The following is a 14264-nucleotide window of genomic DNA, read 5'->3' as shown; positions in this document are numbered from 1 at the left end:
CGCCCGGATTGTCCCATTTCCCCCCAATATTTCCCCGTATTTTTTTTCCCAATTTCCCCCCGGATTTTCCCCCATTTTTTCCCAATATTTCCCCGTATTTTTTCCCAATTTCCCCCCGGATTTTCCCCCATTTCCCCCCAATATTTCCCCGTATTTTTTTTCCCAATTTCCCCCCGGATTGTCCCATTTTTTCCCAATATTTCCCCGTATTTTTTCCCAATTTCCCCCTGGATTTTCCCCCATTTCCCCCCAATATTTCCCCGTACTTTTTCCCAATTTCCCCCCGGATTTTCCCCCATTTCCCCCCAATATTTCCCCGTATTTTTTTCCCAATTTCCCCCCGGATTGTCCCATTTTTTCCCAATATTTCCCCGGATTTTTTCCCAATTTCCCCCCGGATTTTCCCTCATTTCCCCCCAATATTTCCCCGTATTTTTTTCCCCAATTTCCCCCCGGATTGTCCCATTTTCCCCCAATATTTCCCCGTATTTTTTCCCAATTTCCCCCCGGATTTCCCCCCATTTCCCCCCAATATTTCCCCGTATTTTTTCCCAATTTCCCCCCGGATTTTCCCCCATTTCCCCCCAATATTTCCCCGTATTTTTTTCCCAATTTCCCCCCGGATTGTCCCATTTCCCCCCAATATTTCCCCGTATTTTTTCCCAATTTCCCCCCAGATTTCCCCCCATTTCCCCCAAATATTTCCCCGTATTTTTTCCCAATTTCCCCCCGGATTTCCCCCCATTTCCCCCCAATATTTCCCCGTATTTTTTTCCCAATTTCCCCCCGGATTTTCTCGTTTTCCCCCAATTTTCGCCCGGATTGTCCCATTTTTTCCCAATATTTCCCCGTATTTTTTCCCAATTTCCCCCCGGATTTCCCCCCATTTCCCCCCAATATTTCCCCGTATTTTTCCCCCATTTCCCCCCAATATTTCCCTGTATCTTTTTCCCAATTTCCCCCCAGATTTTCCCGTTTTCCCCCAATTTTCGCCCGGATTGTCCCATTTTTTCCCAATATTTCCCCGTATTTTTTCCCAATTTCCCCCCGGATTTTCCCCCATTTCCCACCAATATTTCCCCGTATTTTCCCCCAATTTTCGCCCGGATTGTCCCCCATTTCCCCCCAATATTTTCCCGTATTTTTTTCCCAATTTCCCCCCAGATTTTCCCCATTTCCCCCCAATATTTCCCCGTATTTTTTTCCCCAATTTCCCCCCAGATTTTCCCATTTCCCCCCAATTTTCGCCCGGATTCCCCAATTTTCCCGTATTTTTTTTCCCAATTCCCCCCCCCCCCGGATTTTCCCATTTTTACCCAATTTTCGCCCAGTGTGTCCCATTTCCCCCCAATATTTTCCCATAATTTTTTCCCCAATTTCCCCCCAATTTTTGCCCGGATTGTCCCATTTCCCCCCAATATTTTCCCGTATTTTTTTCCCAATTCCCCCCCGGATTTTCCCAATTTCCCCCAATTTCCCCCCCGGATTTTCCCCCATTTCCACCCAATATTTCCCCGTATTTCCCCCCCAATTTCCCCCCGTATTTTCCCATTTCCCCCCAATTTTCGCCCGGATTGTCCCATTTTTTCCCAATATTTCCCCGTATTTTCTTCCCAATTTCCCCCCGGATTTTCCCGTTTTCCCCCAATTTCCCCCCGGATTTTTCCCCATTTCCCCCCAATATTTCCCCGTATTTTTTCCCCAATTTCCCCCCGGATTTTCCCATTTTCCCCCAATTTCGCCCCGGATTTTCCCCCATTTCCCCCCAATATTTCCCCGTATTTTTTCCCCAATTTCCCCCCGGATTTTCCCGTTTTTCCCCAATTTCCCCCCAGATTTTCCCGTTTTTCCCCAATTTCCCATTTTCCCCCAATATTTCCCCGTATTTTCTTCCCCATTTCCCCCCGGATTTTCCCGTTTTCCCCGTTTTTCCCCCCGGACTTACTTGGGGTACGAGGAATCGCCCAGCCCCAAAACGGCGTAATCCAACCGGGAGAGAGAAGTGAGAGGCAGATTTTTCCGGAACAGGAACCTCCAAAAATTCTGGTTTGTTTTTTTTTCCGGAAGGAGACGGGATTTGATATATATATAAAAAAACTCGATATAAATAACATTGTATCAATTAAATACATCAAATACATTCCATTCCATGCCATGAATGGAGTTGGAATAAATTCAAATGAAATTCAATCAATAAATTAAAATTAATACCTTTTCATGGATTTATAAATTCAAATGAAATTCAATCAATTCAATTCAATCAATAAATTAAAATCAATACCTTTTCATTGATTTATAAATTCAAATGAAATTCAATCAATCAATTAAAATCAATACCTTTTCATTGATTTATAAATTCAAATGAAATTCAATCAATTCAATTCAATCAATAAATTAAAATCAATACCTTTTCATTGATTTATAAATTCAAATGAAATTCAATCAATTCAATTCAATCAATAAATTAAAATGAATACCTTTTCATTGATTTATAAATTCAAATAAAACTCAATCAATTCAATTCAATCAATAAATTAAAATCAATACCTTTTCATTGATTTATAAATTCAAATGAAATTCAATCAATTCAATTCAATCAATAAATTAAAATGAATACCTTTTCATTGATTTATAAATTCAAATGAAATTCAATCAATTCAATTCAATCAATAAATTAAAATGAATACCTTTTCATTGATTTATAAATTCAAATGAAATTCAATCAATTCAATTCAATCAATAAATTAAAATAAATACCTTTTCATTGATTTATAAATTCAAATGAAATTCAATCAATTCAATTCAATCCAATCAATAAATTAAAATAAATACCTTTTCATTGATTTATAAATTCAAATGAAATTCAATCAATTCAATTCAATAAATTAAAATAAATACCTTTTCATTGATTTATAAATTCAAATGAAATTCAATCAATTCAATTCAATCAATAAATTAAAATAAATACCTTTTCATTGATTTATAAATTCAAATGAAATTCAATCAATTCAATTCAATCAATAAATTCAAATGAATACCTTTTCATTGATTTATAAATTCAAATGAAATTCAATCAATTCAATTCAATCAATAAATTAAAATCAATACCTTTTCATTGATTTATAAATTCAAATGAAATTCAATCAATTCAATTCAATCAATAAATTAAAATGAATACATTTTCATTGATTTATAAATGAAAATAAATTAAATTTAAATTTATTAAAATAAATTAAAAAGCACTCATGTTTGTGTGTGTGCGATAAACTTGATATAAATAACATTTTATCAATTATATACATCAAATAAATTCCATTCCATGCAATTAATGGAGTTTGAATCAATTAAAATGAAAGGAAATAAATTCAAATCAATCAATAAATACATTTTAGTTTATTTATAAATGAAAATAAATGAAAATGAAAATGAAAATTATTAAAATAAATTAAAATAAATTAAAAAGCACTCATGTTTGTGTGTGTGTATATATACGCACATATATATATATAAACTTGATATAAATAAAATTTTATCAATTATATACATCAAATAAATTCCATTCCATTCCATGCAATTAATGGAGTTTGAATCAATTAAAATTAAATTAAAATGAATAAATTAAAATGAAAATAAATAAATTCAAATCAATACATTTTCGTTTATTTATAAATTAAAATAAATTCCATTCCATTCCATGCAATTAATGGAGTTTGAATCAATTAAAAGGAAAGGAAATAAATTCAAATCAATCAATCAATACATTTTCGTTTATTTATAAATTAAAATAAATTAAAATGAAAATTATTAAAATAAATTAAAATAAATTAAAATAAATTAAAAAGCACTCATGTTTGTGTGCACACATATATATAAACTTGATATAAATAACATTTTATCAATTACATACACAAATATATATATACACAGAAACAAACTTGATATAAATAACATTTTATCAATTATATACATCTAATAAATTCCATTCCATTCCATGCAATTAATGGAGTTTGAATCAATTAAAATTAAATTAAATGAATAAATTAAAATGAAAATAAATAAATTCAAATCAATACATTTTCGTTTATTTATAAATGAAAATAAATTAAATTTAAATTTATTAAAATAAATTAAAAAGCACTCGTGTTTGTGTGTGTGCGTATATATATATATATATATATATTCACGCACATATATATATAAACTTGATATAAATAACATTTTATCAATTATATACATCAAATCCATTCCATTCCATGCAATTAATGGAGTTTGAATCAATTCAAATGAAAGGAAATAAATTCGAATCAATCAATCAATTCTAATCAATACATTTTCGTTTATTTATAAATGAAAATAAATTAAATTTAAATTTATTAAAATAAATTAAAAAGCACTCGTGTTTGTGTGTGTGCGTATATATATATATATATATATTCACGCACATATATATATAAACTTGATATAAATAACATTTTATCAATTATATACATCTAATAAATTCCATTCCATTCCATGCAATTAATGGAGTTTGAATCAATTCAAATGAAAGGAAATAAATTCGAATCAATCAATCAATTCTAATCAATACATTTTCGTTTATTTATAAATGAAAATAAATTACAATTAAATTTATTAAAATAAATTAAAAAGCACTCGTGTTTGTGTGTGTGCGTATATATATATATATATATATATATTCACGCACATATATATATAAACTTGATATAAATAACATTTTATCAATTATATACATCAAATAAATTCCATTCCATTCCATTAATGGAGTTTGAATCAATTGAAATAAATTCAATTCAATAAAAGAAAGAAAAATAAATACATTTTCGTTTATTTATAAATGAAAATAAATTAAATTAAATTAAAAAGCACTCGTGTTTGTGTGTATATAATATATATATACAAACTTATATAAATATCATTTTATCAATTACGTATATATATATATATATTTAGGTTTCGATCTATTTAAATTGATATCCTTGTTTATATAAATGGATTTACTTACCTATTTCTGTATTGATCAATTTATCTATCTATTGATATTTATGTTTCGATCTATTAGATATCAATTTAAAGAGATCGAAACATAAATATCAATAGATAGATAAATTGATCAATACAGAAAGAAATAAGTAAATCCATTTATATAAACAAGGATGTCAATTTAAATAGATCTAAAATATAAATAGATATATAAATTGATCGATACAGAAATAAATAAGTAAATCCATTTATATAAACAAGGATATCAATTTAAATAGATCTAAAATATAAACAGATATATAAATTTATCAATACAGAAATAAATAAGTAAATCAATTTATATAAACAAGGATATCAATTTAATTTACTTATTTATTTCTGTATTGATAAATTTATATATCTATTTATATTTATGTTTCGATCTCTTTAAATTGATATCCTTGTTTATATAAATGGATTTACTTATTTATTTCTGTATCGATAAATTTATATATCATATTTAGATCTATTTAAATTGATATCCTTGTTTATATAAATGGATTTACTTATTTCTTTCTGTATTGATAAATTTATATATCATATTTAGATCTATTTAAATTGATATCCTTGTTTATATAAATGGATTTACTTATTTATTTGTGTATTGATAAATTTATATATCTATTGATATTGATGTTTCGATCTATTTAAATCGATATCCTTGTTTATATAAATGGATTTACTTATTTCTTTCTGTATTGATAAATTTCTATATCTATTTATACACACACATATATATATATACAAACATATAAATATCATTTTATCAATTACGTATATATATATATATATATTTATATTTATGTTTCGATCTCTTTAAATCGATATCCTTGTTTATATAAATGGATTGACTTATTTCTTTCTGTATTGATAAATTGATTGATTGATTGATTGATTGATTGATTGATATTTATAGAGAAGCTCAATATAAACGAAGGTTTTATCCAATATATATATATATATATAAAAAATAAAAATAAAAATAAAAATAAAAATAAATATATATATATATATATATATATATATATATATATATATACACATATATACATACACACACACACACATATATATATATATATATATATATATATATATATATATATATATATATAAAAATAAAAATTTTCCCGAACCTTCATGTTATCCGGAGGGTCCCCCTGCCCCGTGGTGGCGCAGACAAAAATCACCAACGGCTCCGCGATCAGGTTGGCCTGAGAAAATCAGGGAAAAAGGGAAAAAAGAAGGAAGAAAGGGAGGGGAAAAGAAGGGGAAAAGGGAGGGGGGAAAGGAAGAAACAAAAGAAGGAGAAAACGGAGGAAAAAAGGGGGGAAAGGGAGGGGGAAAAGAAGGAAAAAAGGAAGGAATAAAAGAAAAAAAGGGAGAAAAAAAGAAGTGACAAAGGGAGGAATAAAAGAAAAAAGGGAGAGAAAAAGAAGGGAAAAAGAAGGAAAAAAGGGAGGAAAAAAGCAGGGGAAAAGGGAGAGAGAAAAAGGGATAAAAAAGGGGGAAAGGGAGGGAAAAAAGAAGGAAAAAAAGGGAGGAATAAAAGAAAAAAGGGAGAAAAAAAGAAGGGACAAAGGGAGGAATAAAAGAAAAAAGGGAGAAAAAAAGAAGGGAAAAAGAAGGAAAAAAGGGAGGAAAAAAGCAGGGGAAAAGGGAGAGAGGAAAAAGGGAGAAAAAAGGGGGGAAAGGGAGGAAAAAAAGAAGGAAAAAAGGTAGGGGGAAAAAGAAGGAAAAAGGGAGGAATAAAAGGAAAAAAGGAAAAAGAAGGAAAAAAGGGAGGAAAAAAGCAGGGGAAAAGGGAGAGAGAAAAAAGGGATAAAAAAGGGGGAAAGGGAGAGGAAAACAGGGATTAAAAAAGGGGGGAGAGGGAGGAAAAAAAGAAGGAGGAATAAAAGAAAAAAAGAAGGGAAAAAGAAGGAAAAAAGCAGGGGAAAAGGGAGAGAGAAAAAAGGGATTTTAAAAAAGGAGGAAAAAAGGGAAAAAGGGATTTAAAAGGGGGGGAGAGGGAGGGAAAAAAGGAGGAATAAAAGAAAAAAAGAAGGGAAAAAGAAGGGAAAAAGAAGGAAAAAAGCAGGGGAAAAGGGAGAGAGGAAAAAGGGATTTTAATAAGGGAGGAAAAAAGGAAAAAAGGGATTAAAATAGGGGGGGAAAGAAAGAAAAAAAGAAGGAAAAAGGGAGGAATAAAAGAAAAAAAGAAGGGAAAAAGAAGGAAAAAAGGGGGAAAAGGAAGAAAAAAAGAAGGGAAAAAGGGAGGAATAAAAGAAAAAAAGAAGGGAAAAAGAAGGAAAAAAGGGAGGAAAAAAGCAGGGGAAAAGGGAGAGAGAAAAAAGGGATAAAAAAGGGGGGAGAGGGAGGAAAAAAAGGAGGAGGAATAAAAGAAAAAAAGAAGGGAAAAAGAAGGAAAAAGGGAGGAAAAAAGCAGGGGAAAAGGGAGAGAGAAAAAAGGGATAAAAAAGGGGGAAAGGGAGAGGAAAAAAGGGATTAAAAAAGGGGGGGAAAGGGAGGAAAAAAAGAAGGAAAAAAGGGAGGAATAAAAGAAAAAAGAAGGGAAAAAAGAAAAAAAGAAGGGAAAAAGCAGGGGAAAAGGGAGAGAGAAAAAAGGGATTTTAATAAGGGAGGAAAAAAGGGAAAAAGGGATTAAAAAAGGGGGGGGAGAGGGAGGAAAAAAAGAAGGAAAAAAGGGAGGGGGAAAAAGAAGGAAAAAGGGATAAAAAGGGGGGAAAGGAAGAAAAAAAGAAGGAAAAAAAGGGAGGAATAAAAGAAAAAAGAAGGAAAAAAAGAAGGGAAAAAGAAGGAAAAAAGGGAGGAAAAAAGCAGGGGAAAAGGGAGAGAGAAAAATGGGATAAAAAAGGGGGAAAGGGAGAGGAAAAAAGGGATTTAAAAAGGGGGGAAAGGGAGGGAAAAAAGAAGGGAAAAAGGGAGGGGGAAAGAAAAGAAGGAAAAAAGGGAGGAATAAAAGAAAAAAAGGGAGAAAAAAAGAAGGGAAAAAGAAGGAAAAAAGGGAGGAAAAAGCAGGGGAAAAGAGGGATAAAAAAGGGGGAAAGGGAGAGGAAAAAAGGGATTAAAAAAAGGGGGAGAGGGAGGAAAAAAAGAAGGAAAAAAGGGAGGAATAAAAGAAAAAAAGAAGGGAAAAAGAAGGAAAAAAGGGAGGAAAAAGCAGGGAAAAAGGGAGAGAGAAAAAAGGGATTAAAAAAGGGGGGAGAGGGAGGAAAAAAGAAGGGAAAAAGGGAGGAATAAAAGAAAAAAAGAAGGGAAAAAGAAGGAAAAAAGGGGCGAAAGGAAGAAAAAAAGAAGGAAGAAGGAAAAAAGAAGGAAAAAAGGGAGGGGAAAAGCAGGGGAAAAGGGAGAGAGAAAAAAGGGATTAAAAAAGGGGGGAAAGGGAGGAAAAAAGAAGGAAAAAAGGGAGGAATAAAAGAAAAAAGAAGGGAAAAAAGAAAAAAAGAAGGGAAAAAGCAGGGGAAAAGGGAGAGAGAAAAAAGGGATTTTAATAAGGGAGGAAAAAAGGAAAAAAAGGGATTAAAAAGGGGGGGAGTTGGTGGAAAAAAAGAAGGAATAAAGGGAGGAATAAAAGAAAAAAAGAAGGGAAAAAGGGAGGAATAAAAGAAAAAAGAAGGGAAAAAGAAGGAAAAAAGGGAGGAAAAAAGCGGGAAAAGGGAGAGAGAAAAAAGGGATAAAAAAGGGGGGAGAGGGAGGAAAAAAGAAGGAATAAAGGGAGGAATAAAAGAAAAAAGAAGGGAAAAAGAAGGAAAAAAGGGAGGAAAAAAGCAGGGGAAAAGGGAGAGAGAAAAAAGGGATAAAAAAGGGGGGAGAGGGAGAAAGAAAAAGGAATAAAAGAAAAAAAAGAAGGAAAAGAAGGAGAAAGGAGAAAAAAGAAGGAAGAAAGGGAGGAATAAAAAAAGGGAGAGAGAAAAAAGGGATTAAAAAAGGGGGGAAAGGGAGGAAAAAAGAAGGAAAAAAGGGAGGAATAAAAGGGAAAAAGAAGGAAAAAAGGGAGGAAAAAAGCAGGGGAAAAGGGAGAGAGAAAAAAGGGATAAAAAGGGGGGAGAGGGACGAAAAAAGAAGGAAAAAAGGGAGGAATAAAAGGGAAAAAGAAGGAAAAAAGGGAGGAAAAAAGCAGGGGAAAAGGGAGAGAGAAAAAAGGGATTAAAAAAGGGGGGAGAGGGAGGAAAAAAGAAGGGAAAAAGGGAGGAATAAAAGAAAACAAGAAGGGAAAAAGGGAGGAATAAAAGAAAAAAGAAGGGAAAAAGAAGGAAAAAAGGAGGGGAAAAGCAGGGGAAAAGGGAGAGAGAAAAAAGGGATAAAAAAGGAGGGAGAGGGAGGAAAAAAAGAAGGAATAAAGGGAGGAATAAAAGAAAAAAGAAGGGAAAAAGCAGGGGGAAAGGGAGAGAGAAAAAAGGGATTTTAATAAGGGAGGAAAAAAGAAAACAAAGGGATTAAAAAAGGGGGGAGAGGGAGGAAAAAAAGAAGGAATAAAGGGAGGAATAAAAAGAAAAAAAGAAGGGAAAAAGAAGGAAAAAAGGGAGGAAAAAAGCAGGGGAAGAGAAAAAAGGGATAAAAAAGGGGGGAGAGGGAGGAAAAAAAGAAAAAAAGAAGGAAAAAAGAAGGAAAAAAGAGGCGAAAGGAAGAAAAAAAGAAGGAAGAAAGGGAGGAATAAAAGAAAAAAGAAGGGAAGAAGAAGGAAAAAAGGGAGGAAAAAAGCAGGGGAAGAGAAAAAAGGGATAAAAAAGGGGGGAGAGGGAGGAAAAAAAGAAGGAAAAAAGGGAGAAATAAAAGAAAAAAGAAGGGAAAAAAGAAGGGAAAAAGCAGGGGAAAAGGGAGAGAGAAAAAAGGGATTTTAATAAGGGAGGAAAAAAGAAAACAAAGGGATTAAAAAGGGGGGAGAGGGAGGAAAAAAAGAAGGAATAAAGGGAGGAATAAAAGAAAAAAGAAGGGGAAAAAGAAAGAAAAAAGGGAGGAAAAAAGCAGGGGAAGAGAAAAAAGGGATAAAAAAGGGGGGAGAGGGAGGAAAAAAAGAAGGAAAAAAGGGAGGAATAAAAGAAAAAAGAAGGGAAAAAAGAAGGGAAAAAGCAGGGGAAAGGGGAGAGAGGAAAAGGGGATTTTAATAAGGGAGGAAAAAAGAAAACAAAGGGATTAAAAAGGGGGGGAGAGGGAGGAAAAAAAGGAGGAGGAATAAAAGAAAAAAGAAGGGAAAAAGAAGGAAAAAGGGAGGAAAAAAGCAGGGGAAAAGGGAGAGAGAAAAAAGGGATAAAAAAGGGGGAAAGGGAGAGGAAAAAAGGGATTAAAAAAGGGGGGGAAAGGGAGGAAAAAAAGAAGGAAAAAAGGGAGGAATAAAAGAAAAAAGAAGGGAAAAAGAAGGGAAAAAGAAGGGAAAAAGCAGGGGAAAAGGGAGAGAGGAAAAAGGGATTTTAATAAGGGAGGAAAAAAGGAAAAAAGGGATTAAAAAGGGGGGGAGTTGGTGGAAAAAAAGAAGGAAAAAAGGGAGGGGGAAAAAGAAGGAAAAAGGGATAAAAAGGGGGGAGAGGGAGGAAAAAAAGAAGGAAAAAAGGGAGGAATAAAAGAAAAAAGAAGGAAAAAAGAAGGAAAAAAGCAGGGGAAAAGGGAGAGAGGAAAAAGGGATTTTAATAAGGGAGGAAAACAGGAAAAAAGGCATTAAAAAAGGGGGGGAAAGGAAGAAAAAAAGAAGGAAAAAAGGGAGGAATAAAAGAAAAAAAGAAGGGAAAAAGAAGGAAAAAAGGGGGGAAAGGAGGAAAAAAGAAGGGAAAAAGGGAGGAATAAAAGAAAAAAGAAGGGAAAAAGAAGGAAAAAGGGAGGAAAAAAGCAGGGGAAAAGGGAGAGAGAAAAAAGGGATAAAAAAGGGGGGAGAGGGAGGAAAAAAGAAGGAAAAAAGGGAGGAATAAAAGGAAAAAAGAAGGGAAAAAGAAGGGAAAAAGAAGGAAAAAAGCAGGGGGAAAGGGAGAGAGGAAAAAGGGATTTTAATAAGGGAGGAAAAAAGGAAAAAAGGGATTAAAAAAGGGGGGGAGAGGGAGGAAAAAAAGGAGGAGGAATAAAAGAAAAAAAGAAGGGAAAAAGAAGGAAAAGGGGAGGAGAAAAGCAGGGGAAAAGGGAGACAGAAAAAAGGGATAAAAAAGGGGGAAAGGGAGAGGAAAAAAGGGATAAAAAAGGGGGAAAGGGAGAGGAAAAAAGGGATTAAAAAAGGGGGGGAAAGGGAGGAAAAAAAGAAGGAAGAAAGGGAGGAATAAAAGAAAAAAGAAGGGAAAAAATAAAAAAAGAAGGGAAAAAGCAGGGGAAAAGGGAGAGAGAAAAAAGGGATTTTAATAAGGGAGGAAAAAAGGAAACAAAGGGATTAAAAAGGGGGGGAGAGGGAGGAAAAAAAGAAGGAATAAAGGGAGGAATAAAAGAAAAAAGAAGGGAAAAAGAAGGAAAAAAGGGAGGAAAAAAGCAGGGGAAGAGAAAAAAGGGATAAAAAAGGGGGGAGAGGGAGGAAAAAAAGAAGGAAAAAAGGGAGGAATAAAAGAAAAAAGAAGGAAAAAAGAAGGAAAAAAGGGGGGAAAGGAAGAAAAAAAGAAGGAAGAAAGGGAGGAATAAAAGAAAAAAAGAAGGAAAAAAGAAGGAAAAAAGGGAGGGGAAAAGCAGGGGAAAAGGGAGAGAGAAAAAAGGGATAAAAAAGGGGGGAGAGGGAGGAAAAAAAGAAGGAAAAAAGGGAGGAATAAAAGAAAAAAGAAGGGAAAAAGAAGGGAAAAAGAAGGGAAAAAGCAGGGGAAAAGGGAGAGAGGAAAAAGGGATTTTAATTAGGGAGGAAAAAAGGAAAAAAGGGATTAAAAAAGGGGGGGAAAGGAAGAAAAAAAGAAGGAAAAAAGGGAGGAATAAAAGAAAAAAAGAAGGGAAAAAGAAGGAAAAAAGGGGGAAAGGAAGAAAAAAAGAAGGGAAAAAGGGAGGAATAAAAGAAAAAAAGAAGGGAAAAAGAAGGAAAAAAGCAGGGGAAAAGGGAGAGAGAAAAAAGGGATAAAAAAGGGGGGAGAGGGAGGAAAAAAAGAAGGAATAAAGGGAGGAATAAAAGAAAAAAGAAGGGAAAAAAGAAGGGAAAAAGCAGGGGAAAAGGGAGAGAGAAAAAAGGGATTTTAATAAGGGAGGAAAAAAGAAAACAAAGGGATTAAAAAGGGGGGGAAAGGAAGAAAAAAAGAAGGAATAAAGGGAGGAATAAAAGAAAAAAGAAGGGAAAAAGAAGGAAAAAAGGGAGGAAAAAAGCAGGGGAAGAGAAAAAAGGGATAAAAAAGGGGGGAGAGGGAGGAAAAAAAGAAGGAAAAAAGGGAGGAATAAAAGAAAAAAGAAGGGAAAAAGAAGGAAAAAAGGGGCGAAAGGAAGAAAAAAAGAAGGAATAAAGGGAGGAATAAAAGAAAAAAGAAGGGAAAAAGAAGGAAAAAAGGGAGGAAAAAAGCAGGGGAAGAGAAAAAAGGGATAAAAAAGGGGGGAGAGGGAGGAAAAAAAGAAGGAATAAAGGGAGGAATAAAAGAAAAAAAGAAGGGAAAAAGGGAGGAATAAAAGAAAAAAAGAAGGGAAAAAGAAGGAAAAAAGGGAGGAAAAAAGCAGGGGAAGAGAAAAAAGGGATAAAAAAGGGGGGAGAGGGAGGAAAAAAAGAAGGAAAAAAGGGAGGAATAAAAGAAAAAAGAAGGAAAAAAGAAGGGAAAAAGCAATAAGGGAGGAAAAAAGGGAAAAAAGGGGAGGGAAAATCAGAATCCAGCTTTCCACTCTGCGCAGGCTCAGGGACTAGGTCAGTTGGGGCGAGCGGGATTCGAACTCACCACCGGGTAGGCGTCCAAGGGGCCGACTCGAACCCGGAAGCGGCGCCTCTCGGCCTGGCGCCCGATTCGCTCGGCGAGGTCCTCGGCGGCGCCGGATTGGCTGCCGAAAAGGACGAGGAGGCGGGGGGGCGGGGCCATCTGGGGGCGGGAAAGAATCATCATAATCATAATAATAATAATAATAATAATAATAATAAGATGAATAATAAGATGAGGGCTCAAGATCATAAGAATAGAAGAATATAATCAATATGATTATCATCCGTAATAATAATAATAATAATAATAATAATAATAATAATAATAAGATGAATAATAAGATGAGTGCTCAAGATCATAAGAATAGAATACAATTAATATGATTATCATCCGTAATAATAATAATAATAATAATAATAATAATAATAATAATTATATTGTAATTTTTATTAGATTAATAATGTAATATAATATTAATAATAGATATTTATTATATTATATTATTATCATCAGTATGATTCTTATATTATTCTTATATTATTATATCAATGGTATTACTCTTATATTCATATTTTTAATACGATTAATATAATAATATAAGAATCATACTGATGATAATATTAATAGTATAATAATATAATAATAATAAGATGAATAATAAGATGAGTGCTCAAGATCATAAGAATAGAAGAATATAATTAATATGATTATCATCCGTAATAATAATAATAATAATAATAAGATGAATAATAAGATGAATAATAAGATGAGTGCTCAAGATCATAAGAATAGAAGAATACAATTAATATGATTATCATCCGTAATAATAATTATAATAATAATATATTAATAATTATTATATTAATAATTATTATAATAAATATTATTATATTATAATTTTTATTACATTAATAATGTAATATAATATTAATAATAGATATTTATTATATTATATTATATTATTATCATCAGTATGATTCTTATATTATTCTTATATTATTATATCAATCGTATTACTCTTATATTCATATTATTAATAATAAGATTAATAATAAGATGAGTGCTCAAGATCATAAGAATAGAAGAATACAATTAATATGATCATCATCCGTAATAATAATAATAATAATATATTAATAATTATTATATTAATAATTATTATAATAAATATTGTAATATTTATAATAATACATGATAATAATAATAATAACAACAACAATAATAGTAAATAAATAATAATATTAAATAATAATACATGATAATAATAATAATAACAACAATAATAACAATAATAGTAAATAAATAATAATATTAAATAATAATACATGATAATAATAATAACAATAATAATAATAGTAAATAAATAATAATATTAAATAATAATACATGATAATAATAATAACAATAATAAAAATAATAATAGTAAATAAATAATAATAT

The 14264-nt window shown here is 31.8% G+C and overlaps 1 long non-coding RNA gene across 1 annotated transcript; it reads right to left on the bottom strand.

Moving 5' to 3' along the window:
* Window positions 1-1903: 1903 nt before the first annotated feature.
* LOC310837154 lies at window positions 1904-12979 on the bottom strand. Its single transcript, XR_014560443.1, has 3 exons — window positions 12846-12979; window positions 6177-6254; window positions 1904-2043 (listed from the first exon to the last, which is right to left on the bottom strand). It is a non-coding gene; the product is annotated as an uncharacterized lncRNA (long non-coding RNA).
* Between the last annotated feature and the right edge of the window lie 1285 nt (window positions 12980-14264).

Source organism: Podarcis gaigeae (genome assembly GCF_964106915.1).
Source record: "Podarcis gaigeae genome assembly, contig: HAP1_SCAFFOLD_115, whole genome shotgun sequence".
Classification (NCBI taxonomy): domain Eukaryota; kingdom Metazoa; phylum Chordata; class Lepidosauria; order Squamata; family Lacertidae; genus Podarcis; species Podarcis gaigeae.
The sequence above is the reverse complement of the archived record's forward strand: the minus strand, read 5'-3'. Positions and strand labels throughout refer to the sequence as shown.